The sequence below is a fragment of the Chiloscyllium punctatum genome, chromosome 17 (genome assembly GCF_047496795.1).
Source record: "Chiloscyllium punctatum isolate Juve2018m chromosome 17, sChiPun1.3, whole genome shotgun sequence".
NCBI lineage: Eukaryota > Metazoa > Chordata > Chondrichthyes > Orectolobiformes > Hemiscylliidae > Chiloscyllium > Chiloscyllium punctatum.
The window spans coordinates 31,891,018-31,910,181 of NC_092755.1; the positions used below are offsets into that span (position 1 = coordinate 31,891,018).

General features: G+C 45.5%; 5 non-coding genes across 5 annotated transcripts; all 5 read right to left on the reverse strand.

Annotated features, from left to right (window-relative positions):
- Positions 1-5,471: 5,471 nt before the first annotated feature.
- On the reverse strand, positions 5,472-5,545 carry trnai-aau (transfer RNA isoleucine (anticodon AAU)). Its single transcript has one exon. It is a non-coding gene; the product is annotated as a tRNA-Ile (tRNA).
- Positions 5,546-7,414: 1,869 nt separating this feature from the next.
- On the reverse strand, positions 7,415-7,488 carry trnai-aau (transfer RNA isoleucine (anticodon AAU)). The gene has a single exon. It is a non-coding gene; the product is annotated as a tRNA-Ile (tRNA).
- A 1,872-nt stretch (positions 7,489-9,360) lies between these two features.
- On the reverse strand, positions 9,361-9,434 carry trnai-aau (transfer RNA isoleucine (anticodon AAU)). Its single transcript has one exon. It is a non-coding gene; the product is annotated as a tRNA-Ile (tRNA).
- Positions 9,435-15,339: 5,905 nt separating this feature from the next.
- trnai-aau (transfer RNA isoleucine (anticodon AAU)) lies at positions 15,340-15,413 on the reverse strand. Its single transcript has one exon. It is a non-coding gene; the product is annotated as a tRNA-Ile (tRNA).
- A 1,870-nt stretch (positions 15,414-17,283) lies between these two features.
- On the reverse strand, positions 17,284-17,357 carry trnai-aau (transfer RNA isoleucine (anticodon AAU)). Its single transcript has one exon. It is a non-coding gene; the product is annotated as a tRNA-Ile (tRNA).
- Positions 17,358-19,164: the final 1,807 nt, after the last annotated feature.

Genomic DNA, 19,164 nt, shown 5'->3' on the forward strand with positions numbered 1-19,164 from the left:
CGACGCAGTTGCTTTGGTGTCAGCAACAGCTTAGAAGTCAATTGCACGTTTTGCTCAATGACTCATGTTGCTTATGCAATCTTCGTTTGACAGCAAGTTATCAGGCCTTCCTGCAGAGTTTGTCAGCCACAGGTCAGCTGCTAAAACGATTGCTTCAGACAGCATGCTACACCCTACATTTGAAAATGGAAAAGGTGCAAACGTTTACAGGCTGAACACTCGCTCACGATTTCGCCTGGCGCGTCAGAGGCTGGGAGCTGATCTTACGGAGGTTTTTCAATCATGAGGGGAATGAATCGGGTAAATAGACAAGTTCCTTTCGCTCAGGTGGGGCAGTTCAGAACTAGAGGGTATAAATCTGGTGTGGGAGGGTGAGAATTCGAAAGGCAGTGAGGGGCAACGGCTGCACGCAGAGGGTGGTGCGTTTCTGGAATAAGTTACCAGTCGAGCTGGTGATGGATGGTATAATTCCAATACTGTTAAGGAATCTGGACGTGTACTTGAATAGGAAGGGTTGAGAGAGAAATGGGTCAAGTGCATGCAATCGCGACTGGATGAGTTGAGGATATCTGTTCGGAATGGACGAGTGCGACCGAAGACTGTGTTTTCAGTGCTGTCCACATCTAATGGCTCTATGATAGTGCAGGTGAAATGTTAAAAAAGATAAATAAAAAAACGAAGTAAAATTGTCTGAAGTTGTTGAATTCAAACAACTTCAGGTAATTTTATTTCAATTATTTTATTTATCTTTTTTAGTTGTGTTTTTTTGCCACTGTTCTGTACCTCTTATTTCTTGACTGTCTCTCTTTCTCTCGCTCCCCACTCTCTCAATACCTTTTGCCTCTCCTCTTCCCGCTTTGCTACCCTTCTCCCCTGTTTTCCATTTTGTCTCTGCTTCACCCATCCCTCACTTATTTTGTCACATAGCGCTGGCTTCAGCCTGGGTCATTCACGCCTCTTAATCTCCCTTTAATCTCTCCATGCACTGTCATTATCACCTTTGCATCTGGAGCCTTGACTCACCTCCTCTCAGCGTGGTAGAAACAGCTCCATAATACTCCCCCTTTGTTTTTATCTTTATCTTTAATCAGTTAGACTCGAAACATCAGCTCTTTTCTCTCCTTGCAGATGGTGCCAGACCTGCTGAGATTTTCCAGCATTTTCTCTTTTGGTTTCAGATCCCAGCATCCGCAGTAATTTGCTTTTATTAATGGCTCTATGGTATTGCTGGTGATATGATAACTCCAGTGTCGATGCATGAGAGGTGAGCAAGCGAACGAATTGCCTCTGGAAGTCGTGTGACGAGTATTAACAGAGATCCAGGAAAATAACACGAACGAATTGAAGCCTGAACTCTGGTTCTCCTCCGAGACTGTGCCAGGTCTGCCTAATACTGCACAATGTTTTGCATTTGTTGGCCAAAACAACTGAGACTGGTTGTTTTGCTGCCGACACATCCACCCAGTCAGGCGATCAAGTCGTGCGTCAATTCCCTGTCAAATGTTTGATTGCGAAGGTGGCGCTTCCGGCTTGGTGGAGCACGTCGTTTGGAAACACAGCAACCGCACAAGCGCTGCATGTGGTCAGTGAGTGGATCGAACCCACGACCTTGGCGTTATTAGCACCACGCTCTAACCAGCTGAGCGAACCGGCCAACGCTGGCAGCTCAGCGAGAGCAAATGCCTATATTGCCGGTGCCCACAACCACGGCTGCTCTGCATTTTCTGCTTCTCATCGATCGCACGATAGTCTGAAGTATTTCCTTTCGTTGCAAAGCTTTTCAACAAAAAAAAACATTTACTTTTCCGAACGCGCATACTCGAGTTAACCATTTGCTCTGATATCTAAAAATAAGCACAGTGTCCGGACGCATGCAATTTCTATCGCAACGCCACCAGCTCAGCTGCAGCTTCTCACGTTGACAAATTTCGTCTGGAGAACCGTACCTTCAACGATCGCTCACTGTTCTTCTGGATACTCACAGACCTTTGGAGTCAGGGTTATGTGCTGCTGATTAACTGCTACGAACCTTATGCCAAATGCATTGGAATTGTAATCTATCAGTGAGGTTCTTTCTGCTCCCGAACGACGCAGTTGCTTTGGTGTCAGCAACAGCTTAGAAGTCAATTGCACGTTTTGCTCAATGACTCATGTTGCTTATGCAATCTTCGTTTGACAGCAAGTTATCAGGCCTTCCTGCAGAGTTTGTCAGCGACAGGTCAGCTGCTAAAACGATTGCTTCAGACAGCATGCTACACCCTACATTTGAAAATGGAAAAGGTGCAAACGTTTACAGGCTGAACACTCGCTCACGATTTCGCCTGGCGCGTCAGAGGCTGGGAGCTGATCTTACGGAGGTTTTTCAATCATGAGGGGAATGAATCGGGTAAATAGACAAGTTCCTTTCGCTCAGGTGGGGCAGTTCAGAACTAGAGGGTATAAATCTGGTGTGGGAGGGTGAGAATTCGAAAGGCAGTGAGGGGCAACGGCTGCACGCAGAGGGTGGTGCGTTTCTGGAATAAGTTACCAGTCGAGCTGGTGATGGATGGTATAATTCCAATACTGTTAAGGAATCTGGACGTGTACTTGAATAGGAAGGGTTGAGAGAGAAATGGGTCAAGTGCATGCAATCGCGACTGGATGAGTTGAGGATATCTGTTCGGAATGGACGAGTGCGACCGAAGACTGTGTTTTCAGTGCTGTCCACATCTAATGGCTCTATGATAGTGCAGGTGAAATGATAAAAAAGATAAATAAAAAAACGAAGTAAAATTGTCTGAAGTTGTTGAATTCAAACAACTTCAGGTAATTTTATTTCAATTATTTTATTTATCTTTTTTAGTTGTGTTTTTTGCCACTGTTCTGTACCTCTTATTTCTTGACTGTCTCTCTTTCTCTCGCTCCCCACTCTCTCAATACCTTTTTCCTCTCCTCATTATCACCTTTGCATCTGGAGCCTTGACTCACCTCCTCTCAGCGTGGTAGAAACAGCTCCATAATACTCCCCCTTTGTTTTTATCTTTATCTTTAATCAGTTAGACTCGAAACGTCAGCTCTTTTCTCTCCTTGCAGATGGTGCCAGACCTGCTGAGATTTTCCAGCATTTTCTCTTTTGGTTTCAGATCCCAGCATCCGCAGTAATTTGCTTTTATTAATGGCTCTATGGTATTGCTGGTGATATGATAACTCCAGTGTCGATGCATGAGAGGTGAGCAAGCGAACGAATTGCCTCTGGAAGTCGTGTGACGAGTATTAACAGAGATCCAGGAAAATAGCACGAACGAATTGAAGCCTGAACTCTGGTTCTCCTCCGAGACTGTGCCAGGTCTGCCTAATACTGCACAATGTTTTGCATTTGTTGGCGAAAACAACTGAGACTGGTTGTTTTGCTGCCGACACATCCACCCAGTCAGTCGATCAAGTCGTGCGTCAATTCCCTGTCAAATGTTTTATTGCCGAAGGTGGCGCTTCCGGCTTGGTGGAGCACGTCTTTTGGTAACACAGCAACCGCACAAGCGCTGCATGTGGTCAGTGTGGGGATCGAACGCACGACCTTGGCGTTATTAGCACCACGCTCTAACCAGCTGAGCGAACCGGCCAACGCTGGCAGCTCAGCGAGAGCAAATGCCTATATTGCCGGTGCCCACAACCACGGCTGCTCTGCATTTTCTGCTTCTCATCGATCGCACGATAGTCTGAAGTATTTCCTTTCGTTGCAAAGCTTTTCAACAAAAAAAAACATTTACTTTTCCGAACGCGCATACTCGAGTTAACCATTTGCTCTGATATCTAAAAATAAGCACAGTGTCCGGACGCATGCAATTTCTATCGCAACGCCACCAGCTCAGCTGCAGCTTCTCACGTTGACAAATTTCGTCTGGAGAACCGTACCTTCAACGATCGCTCACTGTTCTTCTGGATACTCACAGACCTTTGGAGTCAGGGTTATGTGCTGCTGATTAACTGCTACGAACCTTATGCCAAATGCATTGGAATTGTAATCTATCAGTGAGGTTCTTTCTGCTCCCGAACGACGCAGTTGCTTTGGTGTCAGCAACAGCTTAGAAGTCAATTGCACGTTTTGCTCAATGACTCATGTTGCTTATGCAATCTTCGTTTGACAGCAAGTTATCAGGCCTTCCTGCAGAGTTTGTCAGCGACAGGTCAGCTGCTAAAACGATTGCTTCAGACAGCATGCTACACCCTACATTTGAAAATGGAAAAGGTGCAAACGTTTACAGGCTGAACACTCGCTCACGATTTCGCCTGGCGCGTCAGAGGCTGGGAGCTGATCTTACGGAGGTTTTTCAATCATGAGGGGAATGAATCGGGTAAATAGACAAGTTCCTTTCGCTCAGGTGGGGCAGTTCAGAACTAGAGGGTATAAATCTGGTGTGGGAGGGTGAGAATTCGAAAGGCAGTGAGGGGCAACGGCTGCACGCAGAGGGTGGTGCGTTTCTGGAATAAGTTACCAGTCGAGCTGGTGATGGATGGTATAATTCCAATACTGTTAAGGAATCTGGACGTGTACTTGAATAGGAAGGGTTGAGAGAGAAATGGGTCAAGTGCATGCAATCGCGACTGGATGAGTTGAGGATATCTGTTCGGAATGGACGAGTGCGACCGAAGACTGTGTTTTCAGTGCTGTCCACATCTAATGGCTCTATGATAGTGCAGGTGAAATGATAAAAAAGATAAATAAAAAAACGAAGTAAAATTGTCTGAAGTTGTTGAATTCAAACAACTTCAGGTAATTTTATTTCAATTATTTTATTTATCTTTTTTAGTTGTGTTTTTTTGCCACTGTTCTGTACCTCTTATTTCTTGACTGTCTCTCTTTCTCTCGCTCCCCACTCTCTCAATACCTTTTTCCTCTCCTCATTATCACCTTTGCATCTGGAGCCTTGACTCACCTCCTCTCAGCGTGGTAGAAACAGCTCCATAATACTCCCCCTTTGTTTTTATCTTTATCTTTAATCAGTTAGACTCGAAACATCAGCTCTTTTCTCTCCTTGCAGATGGTGCCAGACCTGCTGAGATTTTCCAGCATTTTCTCTTTTGGTTTCAGATCCCAGCATCCGCAGTAATTTGCTTTTATTAATGGCTCTATGGTATTGCTGGTGATATGATAACTCCAGTGTCGATGCATGAGAGGTGAGCAAGCGAACGAATTGCCTCTGGAAGTCGTGTGACGAGTATTAACAGAGATCCAGGAAAATAACACGAACGAATTGAAGCCTGAACTCTGGTTCTCCTCCGAGACTGTGCCAGGTCTGCCTAATACTGCACAATGTTTTGCATTTGTTGGCCAAAACAACTGAGACTGGTTGTTTTGCTGCCGACACATCCACCCAGTCAGGCGATCAAGTCGTGCGTCAATTCCCTGTCAAATGTTTTATTGCCGAAGGTGGCGCTTCCGGCTTGGTGGAGCACGTCGTTTGGAAACACAGCAACCGCACAAGCGCTGCATGTGGTCAGTGAGTGGATCGAACCCACGACCTTGGCGTTATTAGCACCACGCTCTAACCAGCTGAGCTAACCGACCAACGCTGGCAGCTCAGCGAGAGCAAATGCCTATATTGCCGGTGCCCACAACCACGGCTGCTCTGCATTTTCTGCTTCTCATCGATCGCACGATAGTCTGAAGTATTTCCTTTCGTTGCAAAGCTTTTCAACAAAAAAAAACATTTACTTTTCCGAACGCGCATACTCGAGTTAACCATTTGCTCTGATATCTAAAAATAAGCACAGTGTCCGGACGCATGCAATTTCTATCGCAACGCCACCAGCTCAGCTGCAGCTTCTCACGTTGACAAATTTCGTCTGGAGAACCGTACCTTCAACGATCGCTCACTGTTCTTCTGGATACTCACAGACCTTTGGAGTCAGGGTTATGTGCTGCTGATTAACTGCTACGAACCTTATGCCAAATGCATTGGAATTGTAATCTATCAGTGAGGTTCTTTCTGCTCCCGAACGACGCAGTTGCTTTGGTGTCAGCAACAGCTTAGAAGTCAATTGCACGTTTTGCTCAATGACTCATGTTGCTTATGCAATCTTCGTTTGACAGCAAGTTATCAGGCCTTCCTGCAGAGTTTGTCAGCGACAGGTCAGCTGCTAAAACGATTGCTTCAGACAGCATGCTACACCCTACATTTGAAAATGGAAAAGGTGCAAACGTTTACAGGCTGAACACTCGCTCACGATTTCGCCTGGCGCGTCAGAGGCTGGGAGCTGATCTTACGGAGGTTTTTCAATCATGAGGGGAATGAATCGGGTAAATAGACAAGTTCCTTTCGCTCAGGTGGGGCAGTTCAGAACTAGAGGGTATAAATCTGGTGTGGGAGGGTGAGAATTCGAAAGGCAGTGAGGGGCAACGGCTGCACGCAGAGGGTGGTGCGTTTCTGGAATAAGTTACCAGTCGAGCTGGTGATGGATGGTATAATTCCAATACTGTTAAGGAATCTGGACGTGTACTTGAATAGGAAGGGTTGAGAGAGAAATGGGTCAAGTGCATGCAATCGCGACTGGATGAGTTGAGGATATCTGTTCGGAATGGACGAGTGCGACCGAAGACTGTGTTTTCAGTGCTGTCCACATCTAATGGCTCTATGATAGTGCAGGTGAAATGATAAAAAAGATAAATAAAAAAACGAAGTAAAATTGTCTGAAGTTGTTGAATTCAAACAACTTCAGGTAATTTTATTTCAATTATTTTATTTATCTTTTTTAGTTGTGTTTTTTGCCACTGTTCTGTACCTCTTATTTCTTGACTGTCTCTCTTTCTCTCGCTCCCCACTCTCTCAATACCTTTTTCCTCTCCTCATTATCACCTTTGCATCTGGAGCCTTGACTCACCTCCTCTCAGCGTGGTAGAAACAGCTCCATAATACTCCCCCTTTGTTTTTATCTTTATCTTTAATCAGTTAGACTCGAAACATCAGCTCTTTTCTCTCCTTGCAGATGGTGCCAGACCTGCTGAGATTTTCCAGCATTTTCTCTTTTGGTTTCAGATCCCAGCATCCGCAGTAATTTTCTTTTATTAATGGCTCTATGGTATTGCTGGTGATATGATAACTCCAGTGTCGATGCATGAGAGGTGAGCAAGCGAACGAATTGCCTCTGGAAGTCGTGTGACGAGTATTAACAGAGATCCAGGAAAATAACACGAACGAATTGAAGCCTGAACTCTGGTTCTCCTCCGAGACTGTGCCAGGTCTGCCTAATACTGCACAATGTTTTGCATTTGTTGGCGAAAACAACTGAGACTGGTTGTTTTGCTGCCGACACATCCACCCAGTCAGGCGATCAAGTCCTGCTTCTATCCCCGTCAAATGTTTTATTGCGAAGGTGGCGCTTCCGGCTTGGTGGAGCACGTCGTTTGGAAACACAGCAACCGCACAAGCGCTGCATGTGGTCAGTGTGGGGATCGAACCCACGACCTTGGCGTTATTAGCACCACGCTCTAACCAGCTGAGCTAACCGACCAACGCTGGCAGCTCAGCGAGAGCAAATGCCTATATTGCCGGTGCCCACAACCACGGCTGCTCTGCATTTTCTGCTTCTCATCGATCGCACGATAGTCTGAAGTATTTCCTTTCGTTGCAAAGCTTTTCAACAAAAAAAAACATTTACTTTTCCGAACGCGCATACTCGAGTTAACCATTTGCTCTGATATCTAAAAATAAGCACAATGTCCGGACGCATGCAATTTCAATCGCAACGCCACCAGCTCAGCTGCAGCTTCTCACGTTGACAAATTTCGTCTGGAGAACCGTACCTTCAACGATCGCTCACTGTTCTTCTGGATACTCACAGACCTTTGGAGTCAGGGTTATGTGCTGCTGATTAACTGCTACGAACCTTATGCCAAATGCATTGGAATTGTAATCTATCAGTGAGGTTCTTTCTGCTCCCGAACGACGCAGTTGCTTTGGTGTCAGCAACAGCTTAGAAGTCAATTGCACGTTTTGCTCAATGACTCATGTTGCTTATGCAATCTTCGTTTGACAGCAAGTTATCAGGCCTTCCTGCAGAGTTTGTCAGCGACAGGTCAGCTGCTAAAACGATTGCTTCAGACAGCATGCTACACCCTACATTTGAAAATGGAAAAGGTGCAAACGTATACAGGCTGAACACTCGCTCACGATTTCGCCTGGCGCGTCAGAGGCTGGGAGCTGATCTTACGGAGGTTTTTCAATCATGAGGGGAATGAATCGGGTAAATAGACAAGTTCCTTTCGCTCAGGTGGGGCAGTTCAGAACTAGAGGGTATAAATCTGGTGTGGGAGGGTGAGAATTCGAAAGGCAGTGAGGGGCAACGGCTGCACGCAGAGGGTGGTGCGTTTCTGGAATAAGTTACCAGTCGAGCTGGTGATGGATGGTATAATTCCAATACTGTTAAGGAATCTGGACGTGTACTTGAATAGGAAGGGTTGAGAGAGAAATGGGTCAAGTGCATGCAATCGCGACTGGATGAGTTGAGGATATCTGTTCGGAATGGACGAGTGCGACCGAAGACTGTGTTTTCAGTGCTGTCCACATCTAATGGCTCTATGATAGTGCAGGTGAAATGATAAAAAAGATAAATAAAAAAACGAAGTAAAATTGTTTGAAGTTGTTGAATTCAAACAACTTCAGGTAATTTTATTTCAATTATTTTATTTATCTTTTTTAGTTGTGTTTTTTTGCCACTGTTGTGTATCTCTTATTTCTTGACTGTCTCTCTTTCTCTCGCTCCCCACTCTCTCAATACCTTTTTCCTCTCCTCATTATCACCTTTGCATCTGGAGCCTTGACTCACCTCCTCTCAGCGTGGTAGAAACAGCTCCATAATACTCCCCCTTTGTTTTTATCTTTATGTTTAATCAGTTAGACTCGAAACGTCAGCTCTTTTCTCTCCTTGCAGATGGTGCCAGACCTGCTGAGATTTTCCAGCATTTTCTCTTTTGGTTTCAGATCCCAGCATCCGCAGTAATTTTCTTTTATTAATGGCTCTATGGTATTGCTGGTGATATGATAACTCCAGTGTCGATGCATGAGAGGTGAGCAAGCGAACGAATTGCCTCTGGAAGTCGTGTGACGAGTATTAACAGAGATCCAGGAAAATAACACGAACGAATTGAAGCCTGAACTCTGGTTCTCCTCCGAGACTGTGCCAGGTCTGCCTAATACTGCACAATGTTTTGCATTTGTTGGCGAAAACAACTGAGACTGGTTGTTTTGCTGCCGACACATCCACCCAGTCAGGCGATCAAGTCGTGCGTCAATTCCCTGTCAAATGTTTTATTGCCGAAGGTGGCGCTTCCGGCTTGGTGGAGCACGTCGTTTGGAAACACAGCAACCGCACAAGCGCTGCATGTGGTCAGTGTGGGGATCGAACCCACGACCTTGGCGTTATTAGCACCACGCTCTAACCAGCTGAGCGAACCGGCCAACGCTGGCAGCTCAGCGAGAGCAAATGCCTATATTGCCGGTGCCCACAACCACGGCTGCTCTGCATTTTCTGCTTCTCATCGATCGCACGATAGTCTGAAGTATTTCCTTTCGTTGCAAAGCTTTTCAACAAAAAAAAACATTTACTTTTCCGAACGCGCATACTCGAGTTAACCATTTGCTCTGATATCTAAAAATAAGCACAGTGTCCGGACGCATGCAATTTCTATCGCAACGCCACCAGCGCAGCTGCAGCTTCTCACGTTGACAAATTTCGTCTGGAGAACCGTACCTTCAACGATCGCTCACTGTTCTTCTGGATACTCACAGACCTTTGGAGTCAGGGTTATGTGCTGCTGATTAACTGCTACGAACCTTATGCCAAATGCATTGGAATTGTAATCTATCAGTGAGGTTCTTTCTGCTCCCGAACGACGCAGTTGCTTTGGTGTCAGCAACAGCTTAGAAGTCAATTGCACGTTTTGCTCAATGACTCATGTTGCTTATGCAATCTTCGTTTGACAGCAAGTTATCAGGCCTTCCTGCAGAGTTTGTCAGCGACAGGTCAGCTGCTAAAACGATTGCTTCAGACAGCATGCTACACCCTACATTTGAAAATGGAAAAGGTGCAAACGTTTACAGGCTGAACACTCGCTCACGATTTCGCCTGGCGCGTCAGAGGCTGGGAGCTGATCTTACGGAGGTTTTTCAATCATGAGGGGAATGAATCGGGTAAATAGACAAGTTCCTTTCGCTCAGGTGGGGCAGTTCAGAACTAGAGGGTATAAATCTGGTGTGGGAGGGTGAGAATTCGAAAGGCAGTGAGGGGCAACGGCTGCACGCAGAGGGTGGTGCGTTTCTGGAATAAGTTACCAGTCGAGCTGGTGATGGATGGTATAATTCCAATACTGTTAAGGAATCTGGACGTGTACTTGAATAGGAAGGGTTGAGAGAGAAATGGGTCAAGTGCATGCAATCGCGACTGGATGAGTTGAGGATATCTGTTCGGAATGGACGAGTGCGACCGAAGACTGTGTTTTCAGTGCTGTCCACATCTAATGGCTCTATGATAGTGCAGGTGAAATGATAAAAAAGATAAATAAAAAAACGAAGTAAAATTGTCTGAAGTTGTTGAATTCAAACAACTTCAGGTAATTTTATTTCAATTATTTTATTTATCTTTTTTAGTTGTGTTTTTTTGCCACTGTTGTGTACCTCTTATTTCTTGACTGTCTCTCTTTCTCTCGCTCCCCACTCTCTCAATACCTTTTTCCTCTCCTCATTATCACCTTTGCATCTGGAGCCTTGACTCACCTCCTCTCAGCGTGGTAGACACAGCTCCATAATACTCCCCCTTTGTTTTTATCTTTATCTTTAATCAGTTAGACTCGAAACGTCAGCTCTTTTCTCTCCTTGCAGATGGTGCCAGACCTGCTGAGATTTTCCAGCATTTTCTCTTTTGGTTTCAGATCCCAGCATCCGCAGTAATTTTCTTTTATTAATGGCTCTATGGTATTGCTGGTGATATGATAACTCCAGTGTCGATGCATGAGAGGTGAGCAAGCGAACGAATTGCCTCTGGAAGTCGTGTGACGAGTATTAACAGAGATCCAGGAAAATAACACGAACGAATTGAAGCCTGAACTCTGGTTCTCCTCCGAGACTGTGCCAGGTCTGCCTAATACTGCACAATGTTTTGCATTTGTTGGCGAAAACAACTGAGACTGGTTGTTTTGCTGCCGACACATCCACCCAGTCAGGCGATCAAGTCCTGCGTCTATCCCCGTCAAATGTTTTATTGCGAAGGTGGCGCTTCCGGCTTGGTGGAGCACGTCGTTTGGAAACACAGCAACCGCACCAGCGCTGCATGTGGTCAGTGTGGGGATCGAACCCACGACCTTGGCGTTATTAGCACCACGCTCTAACCAGCTGAGCGAACCGGCTAACGCTGGCAGCTCAGCGAGAGCAAATGCCTATATTGCCGGTGCCCACAACCACGGCTGCTCTGCATTTTCTGCTTCTCATCGATCGCACGATAGTCTGAAGTATTTCCTTTCGTTGCAAAGCTTTTCAACAAAAAAAAACATTTACTTTTCCGAACGCGCATACTCGAGTTAACCATTTGCTCTGATATCTAAAAATAAGCACAATGTCCGGACGCATGCAATTTCAATCGCAACGCCACCAGCTCAGCTGCAGCTTCTCACGTTGACAAATTTCGTCTGGAGAACCGTACCTTCAACGATCGCTCACTGTTCTTCTGGATACTCACAGACCTTTGGAGTCAGGGTTATGTGCTGCTGATTAACTGCTACGAACCTTATGCCAAATGCATTGGAATTGTAATCTATCAGTGAGGTTCTTTCTGCTCCCGAACGACGCAGTTGCTTTGGTGTCAGCAACAGCTTAGAAGTCAATTGCACGTTTTGCTCAATGACTCATGTTGCTTATGCAATCTTCGTTTGACAGCAAGTTATCAGGCCTTCCTGCAGAGTTTGTCAGCGACAGGTCAGCTGCTAAAACGATTGCTTCAGACAGCATGCTACACCCTACATTTGAAAATGGAAAAGGTGCAAACGTTTACAGGCTGAACACTCGCTCACGATTTCGCCTGGCGCGTCAGAGGCTGGGAGCTGATCTTACGGAGGTTTTTCAATCATGAGGGGAATGAATCGGGTAAATAGACAAGTTCCTTTCGCTCAGGTGGGGCAGTTCAGAACTAGAGGGTATAAATCTGGTGTGGGAGGGTGAGAATTCGAAAGGCAGTGAGGGGCAACGGCTGCACGCAGAGGGTGGTGCGTTTCTGGAATAAGTTACCAGTCGAGCTGGTGATGGATGGTATAATTCCAATACTGTTAAGGAATCTGGACGTGTACTTGAATAGGAAGGGTTGAGAGAGAAATGGGTCAAGTGCATGCAATCGCGACTGGATGAGTTGAGGATATCTGTTCGGAATGGACGAGTGCGACCGAAGACTGTGTTTTCAGTGCTGTCCACATCTAATGGCTCTATGATAGTGCAGGTGAAATGTTAAAAAAGATAAATAAAAAAACGAAGTAAAATTGTCTGAAGTTGTTGAATTCAAACAACTTCAGATAATTTTATTTCAATTATTTTATTTATCTTTTTTAGTTGTGTTTTTTTTGCCACTGTTGTGTATCTCTTATTTCTTGACTGTCTCTCTTTCTCTCGCTCCCCACTCTCTCAATACCTTTTGCCTCTCCTCTTCCCGCTTTGCTACCCTTCTCCCCTGTTTTCCATTTTGTCTCTGCTTCACCCATCCCTCACTTATTTTGTCACATAGCGCTGGCTTCAGCCTGGGTCATTCACGCCTCTTAATCTCCCTTTAATCTCTCCATGCACTGTCATTATCACCTTTGCATCTGGAGCCTTGACTCACCTCCTCTCAGCGTGGTAGAAACAGCTCCATAATACTCCCCCTTTGTTTTTATCTTTATCTTTAATCAGTTAGACTCGAAACATCAGCTCTTTTCTCTCCTTGCAGATGGTGCCAGACCTGCTGAGATTTTCCAGCATTTTCTCTTTTGGTTTCAGATCCCAGCATCCGCAGTAATTTGCTTTTATTAATGGCTCTATGGTATTGCTGGTGATATGATAACTCCAGTGTCGATGCATGAGAGGTGAGCAAGCGAACGAATTGCCTCTGGAAGTCGTGTGACGAGTATTAACAGAGATCCAGGAAAATAACACGAACGAATTGAAGCCTGAACTCTGGTTCTCCTCCGAGACTGTGCCAGGTCTGCCTAATACTGCACAATGTTTTGCATTTGTTGGCCAAAACAACTGAGACTGGTTGTTTTGCTGCCGACACATCCACCCAGTCAGGCGATCAAGTCGTGCGTCAATTCCCTGTCAAATGTTTTATTGCCGAAGGTGGCGCTTCCGGCTTGGTGGAGCACGTCGTTTGGAAACACAGCAACCGCACAAGCGCTGCATGTGGTCAGTGAGTGGATCGAACCCACGACCTTGGCGTTATTAGCACCACGCTCTAACCAGCTGAGCGAACCGGCCAACGCTGGCAGCTCAGCGAGAGCAAATGCCTATATTGCCGGTGCCCACAACCACGGCTGCTCTGCATTTTCTGCTTCTCATCGATCGCACGATAGTCTGAAGTATTTCCTTTCGTTGCAAAGCTTTTCAACAAAAAAAAACATTTACTTTTCCGAACGCGCATACTCGAGTTAACCATTTGCTCTGATATCTAAAAATAAGCACAGTGTCCGGACGCATGCAATTTCTATCGCAACGCCACCAGCTCAGCTGCAGCTTCTCACGTTGACAAATTTCGTCTGGAGAACCGTACCTTCAACGATCGCTCACTGTTCTTCTGGATACTCACAGACCTTTGGAGTCAGGGTTATGTGCTGCTGATTAACTGCTACGAACCTTATGCCAAATGCATTGGAATTGTAATCTATCAGTGAGGTTCTTTCTGCTCCCGAACGACGCAGTTGCTTTGGTGTCAGCAACAGCTTAGAAGTCAATTGCACGTTTTGCTCAATGACTCATGTTGCTTATGCAATCTTCGTTTGACAGCAAGTTATCAGGCCTTCCTGCAGAGTTTGTCAGCGACAGGTCAGCTGCTAAAACGATTGCTTCAGACAGCATGCTACACCCTACATTTGAAAATGGAAAAGGTGCAAACGTTTACAGGCTGAACACTCGCTCACGATTTCGCCTGGCGCGTCAGAGGCTGGGAGCTGATCTTACGGAGGTTTTTCAATCATGAGGGGAATGAATCGGGTAAATAGACAAGTTCCTTTCGCTCAGGTGGGGCAGTTCAGAACTAGAGGGTATAAATCTGGTGTGGGAGGGTGAGAATTCGAAAGGCAGTGAGGGGCAACGGCTGCACGCAGAGGGTGGTGCGTTTCTGGAATAAGTTACCAGTCGAGCTGGTGATGGATGGTATAATTCCAATACTGTTAAGGAATCTGGACGTGTACTTGAATAAGAAGGGTTGAGAGAGAAATGGGTCAAGTGCATGCAATCGCGACTGGATGAGTTGAGGATATCTGTTCGGAATGGACGAGTGCGACCGAAGACTGTGTTTTCAGTGCTGTCCACATCTAATGGCTCTATGATAGTGCAGGTGAAATGTTAAAAAAGATAAATAAAAAAACGAAGTAAAATTGTCTGAAGTTGTTGAATTCAAACAACTTCAGGTAATTTTATTTCAATTATTTTATTTATCTTTTTTAGTTGTGTTTTTTTTGCCACTGTTCTGTACCTCTTATTTCTTGACTGTCTCTCTTTCTCTCGCTCCCCACTCTCTCAATACCTTTTTCCTCTCCTCATTATCACCTTTGCATCTGGAGCCTTGACTCACCTCCTCTCAGCGTGGTAGAAACAGCTCCATAATACTCCCCCTTTGTTTTTATCTTTATCTTTAATCAGTTAGACTCGAAACGTCAGCTCTTTTCTCTCCTTGCAGATGGTGCCAGACCTGCTGAGATTTTCCAGCATTTTCTCTTTTGGTTTCAGATCCCAGCATCCGCAGTAATTTGCTTTTATTAATGGCTCTATGGTATTGCTGGTGATATGATAACTCCAGTGTCGATGCATGAGAGGTGAGCAAGCGAACGAATTGCCTCTGGAAGTCGTGTGACGAGTATTAACAGAGATCCAGGAAAATAACACGAACGAATTGAAGCCTGAACTCTGGTTCTCCTCCGAGACTGTGCCAGGTCTGCCTAATACTGCACAATGTTTTTCATTTGTTGGCCAACACAACTGAGACTGGTTGTTTTGCTGCCGACACATCCACCCAGTCAGTCGATCAAGTCGTGCGTCAATTCCCTGTCAAATGTTTTATTGCCGAAGGTGGCGCTTCCGGCTTGGTGGAGCACGTCGTTTGGAAACACAGCAACCGCACAAGCGCTGCATGTGGTCAGTGTGGGGATCGAACCCACGACCTTGGCGTTATTAGCACCACGCTCTAACCAGCTGAGCGAACCGGCCAACGCTGGCAGCTCAGCGAGAGCAAATGCCTATATTGCCGGTGCCCACAACCACGGCTGCTCTGCATTTTCTGCTTCTCATCGATCGCACGATAGTCTGAAGTATTTCCTTTCGTTGCAAAGCTTTTCAACAAAAAAAAACATTTACTTTTCCGAACGCGCATACTCGAGTTAACCATTTGCTCTGATATCTAAAAATAAGCACAGTGTCCGGACGCATGCAATTTCTATCGCAACGCCACCAGCTCAGCTGCAGCTTCTCACGTTGACAAATTTCGTCTGGAGAACCGTACCTTCAACGATCGCTCACTGTTCTTCTGGATACTCACAGACCTTTGGAGTCAGGGTTATGTGCTGCTGATTAACTGCTACGAACCTTATGCCAAATGCATTGGAATTGTAATCTATCAGTGAGGTTCTTTCTGCTCCCGAACGACGCAGTTGCTTTGGTGTCAGCAACAGCTTAGAAGTCAATTGCACGTTTTGCTCAATGACTCATGTTGCTTATGCAATCTTCGTTTGACAGCAAGTTATCAGGCCTTCCTGCAGAGTTTGTCAGCGACAGGTCAGCTGCTAAAACGATTGCTTCAGACAGCATGCTACACCCTACATTTGAAAATGGAAAAGGTGCAAACGTTTACAGGCTGAACACTCGCTCACGATTTCGCCTGGCGCGTCAGAGGCTGGGAGCTGATCTTACGGAGGTTTTTCAATCATGAGGGGAATGAATCGGGTAAATAGACAAGTTCCTTTCGCTCAGGTGGGGCAGTTCAGAACTAGAGGGTATAAATCTGGTGTGGGAGGGTGAGAATTCGAAAGGCAGTGAGGGGCAACGGCTGCACGCAGAGGGTGGTGCGTTTCTGGAATAAGTTACCAGTCGAGCTGGTGATGGATGGTATAATTCCAATACTGTTAAGGAATCTGGACGTGTACTTGAATAGGAAGGGTTGAGAGAGAAATGGGTCAAGTGCATGCAATCGCGACTGGATGAGTTGAGGATATCTGTTCGGAATGGACGAGTGCGACCGAAGACTGTGTTTTCAGTGCTGTCCACATCTAATGGCTCTATGATAGTGCAGGTGAAATGATAAAAAAGATAAATAAAAAAACGAAGTAAAATTGTCTGAAGTTGTTGAATTCAAACAACTTCAGGTAATTTTATTTCAATTATTTTATTTATCTTTTTTAGTTGTGTTTTTTTGCCACTGTTCTGTACCTCTTATTTCTTGACTGTCTCTCTTTCTCTCGCTCCCCACTCTCTCAATACCTTTTTCCTCTCCTCATTATCACCTTTGCATCTGGAGCCTTGACTCACCTCCTCTCAGCGTGGTAGAAACAGCTCCATAATACTCCCCCTTTGTTTTTATCTTTATCTTTAATCAGTTAGACTCGAAACATCAGCTCTTTTCTCTCCTTGCAGATGGTGCCAGACCTGCTGAGATTTTCCAGCATTTTCTCTTTTGGTTTCAGATCCCAGCATCCGCAGTAATTTGCTTTTATTAATGGCTCTATGGTATTGCTGGTGATATGATAACTCCAGTGTCGATGCATGAGAGGTGAGCAAGCGAACGAATTGCCTCTGGAAGTCGTGTGACGAGTATTAACAGAGATCCAGGAAAATAACACGAACGAATTGAAGCCTGAACTCTGGTTCTCCTCCGAGACTGTGCCAGGTCTGCCTAATACTGCACAATGTTTTGCATTTGTTGGCGAAAACAACTGAGACTGGTTGTTTTGCTGCCGACACATCCACCCAGTCAGGCGATCAAGTCCTGCTTCTATCCCCGTCAAATGTTTTATTGCGAAGGTGGCGCTTCCGGCTTGGTGGAGCACGTCGTTTGGAAACACAGCAACCGCACAAGCGCTGCATGTGGTCAGTGTGGGGATCGAACCCACGACCTTGGCGTTATTAGCACCACGCTCTAACCAGCTGAGCTAACCGACCAACGCTGGCAGCTCAGCGAGAGCAAATGCCTATATTGCCGGTGCCCACAACCACGGCTGCTCTGCATTTTCTGCTTCTCATCGATCGCACGATAGTCTGAAGTATTTCCTTTCGTTGCAAAGCTTTTCAACAAAAAAAAACATTTACTTTTCCGAACGCGCATACTCGAGTTAACCATTTGCTCTGATATCTAAAAATAAGCACAATGTCCGGACGCATGCAATTTCAATCGCAACGCCACCAGCTCAGCTGCAGCTTCTCACGTTGACAAATTTCGTCTGGAGAACCGTACCTTCAACGATCGCTCACTGTTCTTCTGGATACTCACAGACCTTTGGAGTCAGGGTTATGTGCTGCTGATTAACTGCTACGAACCTTATGCCAAATGCATTGGAATTGTAATCTATCAGTGAGGTTCTTTCTGCTCCCGAACGACGCAGTTGCTTTGGTGTCAGCAACAGCTTAGAAGTCAATTGCACGTTTTGCTCAATGACTCATGTTGCTTATGCAATCTTCGTTTGACAGCAAGTTATCAGGCCTTCCTGCAGAGTTTGTCAGCGACAGGTCAGCTGCTAAAACGATTGCTTCAGACAGCATGCTACACCCTACATTTGAAAATGGAAAAGGTGCAAACGTATACAGGCTGAACACTCGCTCACGATTTCGCCTGGCGCGTCAGAGGCTGGGAGCTGATCTTACGGAGGTTTTTCAATCATGAGGGGAATGAATCGGGTAAATAGACAAGTTCCTTTCGCTCAGGTGGGGCAGTTCAGAACTAGAGGGTATAAATCTGGTGTGGGAGGGTGAGAATTCGAAAGGCAGTGAGGGGCAACGGCTGCACGCAGAGGGTGGTGCGTTTCTGGAATAAGTTACCAGTCGAGCTGGTGATGGATGGTATAATTCCAATACTGTTAAGGAATCTGGACGTGTACTTGAATAGGAAGGGTTGAGAGAGAAATGGGTCAAGTGCATGCAATCGCGACTGGATGAGTTGAGGATATCTGTTCGGAATGGACGAGTGCGACCGAAGACTGTGTTTTCAGTGCTGTCCACATCTAATGGCTCTATGATAGTGCAGGTGAAATGATAAAAAAGATAAATAAAAAAACGAAGTAAAATTGTCTGAAGTTGTTGAATTCAAACAACTTCAGGTAATTTTATTTCAATTATTTTATTTATCTTTTTTAGTTGTGTTTTTTTGCCACTGTTGTGTATCTCTTATTTCTTGACTGTCTCTCTTTCTCTCGCTCCCCACTCTCTCAATACCTTTTTCCTCTCCTCATTATCACCTTTGCATCTGGAGCCTTGACTCACCTCCTCTCAGCGTGGTAGAAACAGCTCCATAATACTCCCCCTTTGTTTTTATCTTTATGTTTAATCAGTTAGACTCGAAACGTCAGCTCTTTTCTCTCCTTGCAGATGGTGCCAGACCTGCTGAGATTTTCCAGCATTTTCTCTTTTGGTTTCAGATCCCAGCATCCGCAGTAATTTTCTTTTATTAATGGCTCTATGGTATTGCTGGTGATATGATAACTCCAGTGTCGATGCATGAGAGGTGAGCAAGCGAACGAATTGCCTCTGGAAGTCGTGTGACGAGTATTAACAGAGATCCAGGAAAATAACACGAACGAATTGAAGCCTGAACTCTGGTTCTCCTCCGAGACTGTGCCAGGTCTGCCTAATACTGCACAATGTTTTGCATTTGTTGGCGAAAACAACTGAGACTGGTTGTTTTGCTGCCGACACATCCACCCAGTCAGGCGATCAAGTCGTGCGTCAATTCCCTGTCAAATGTTTTATTGCCGAA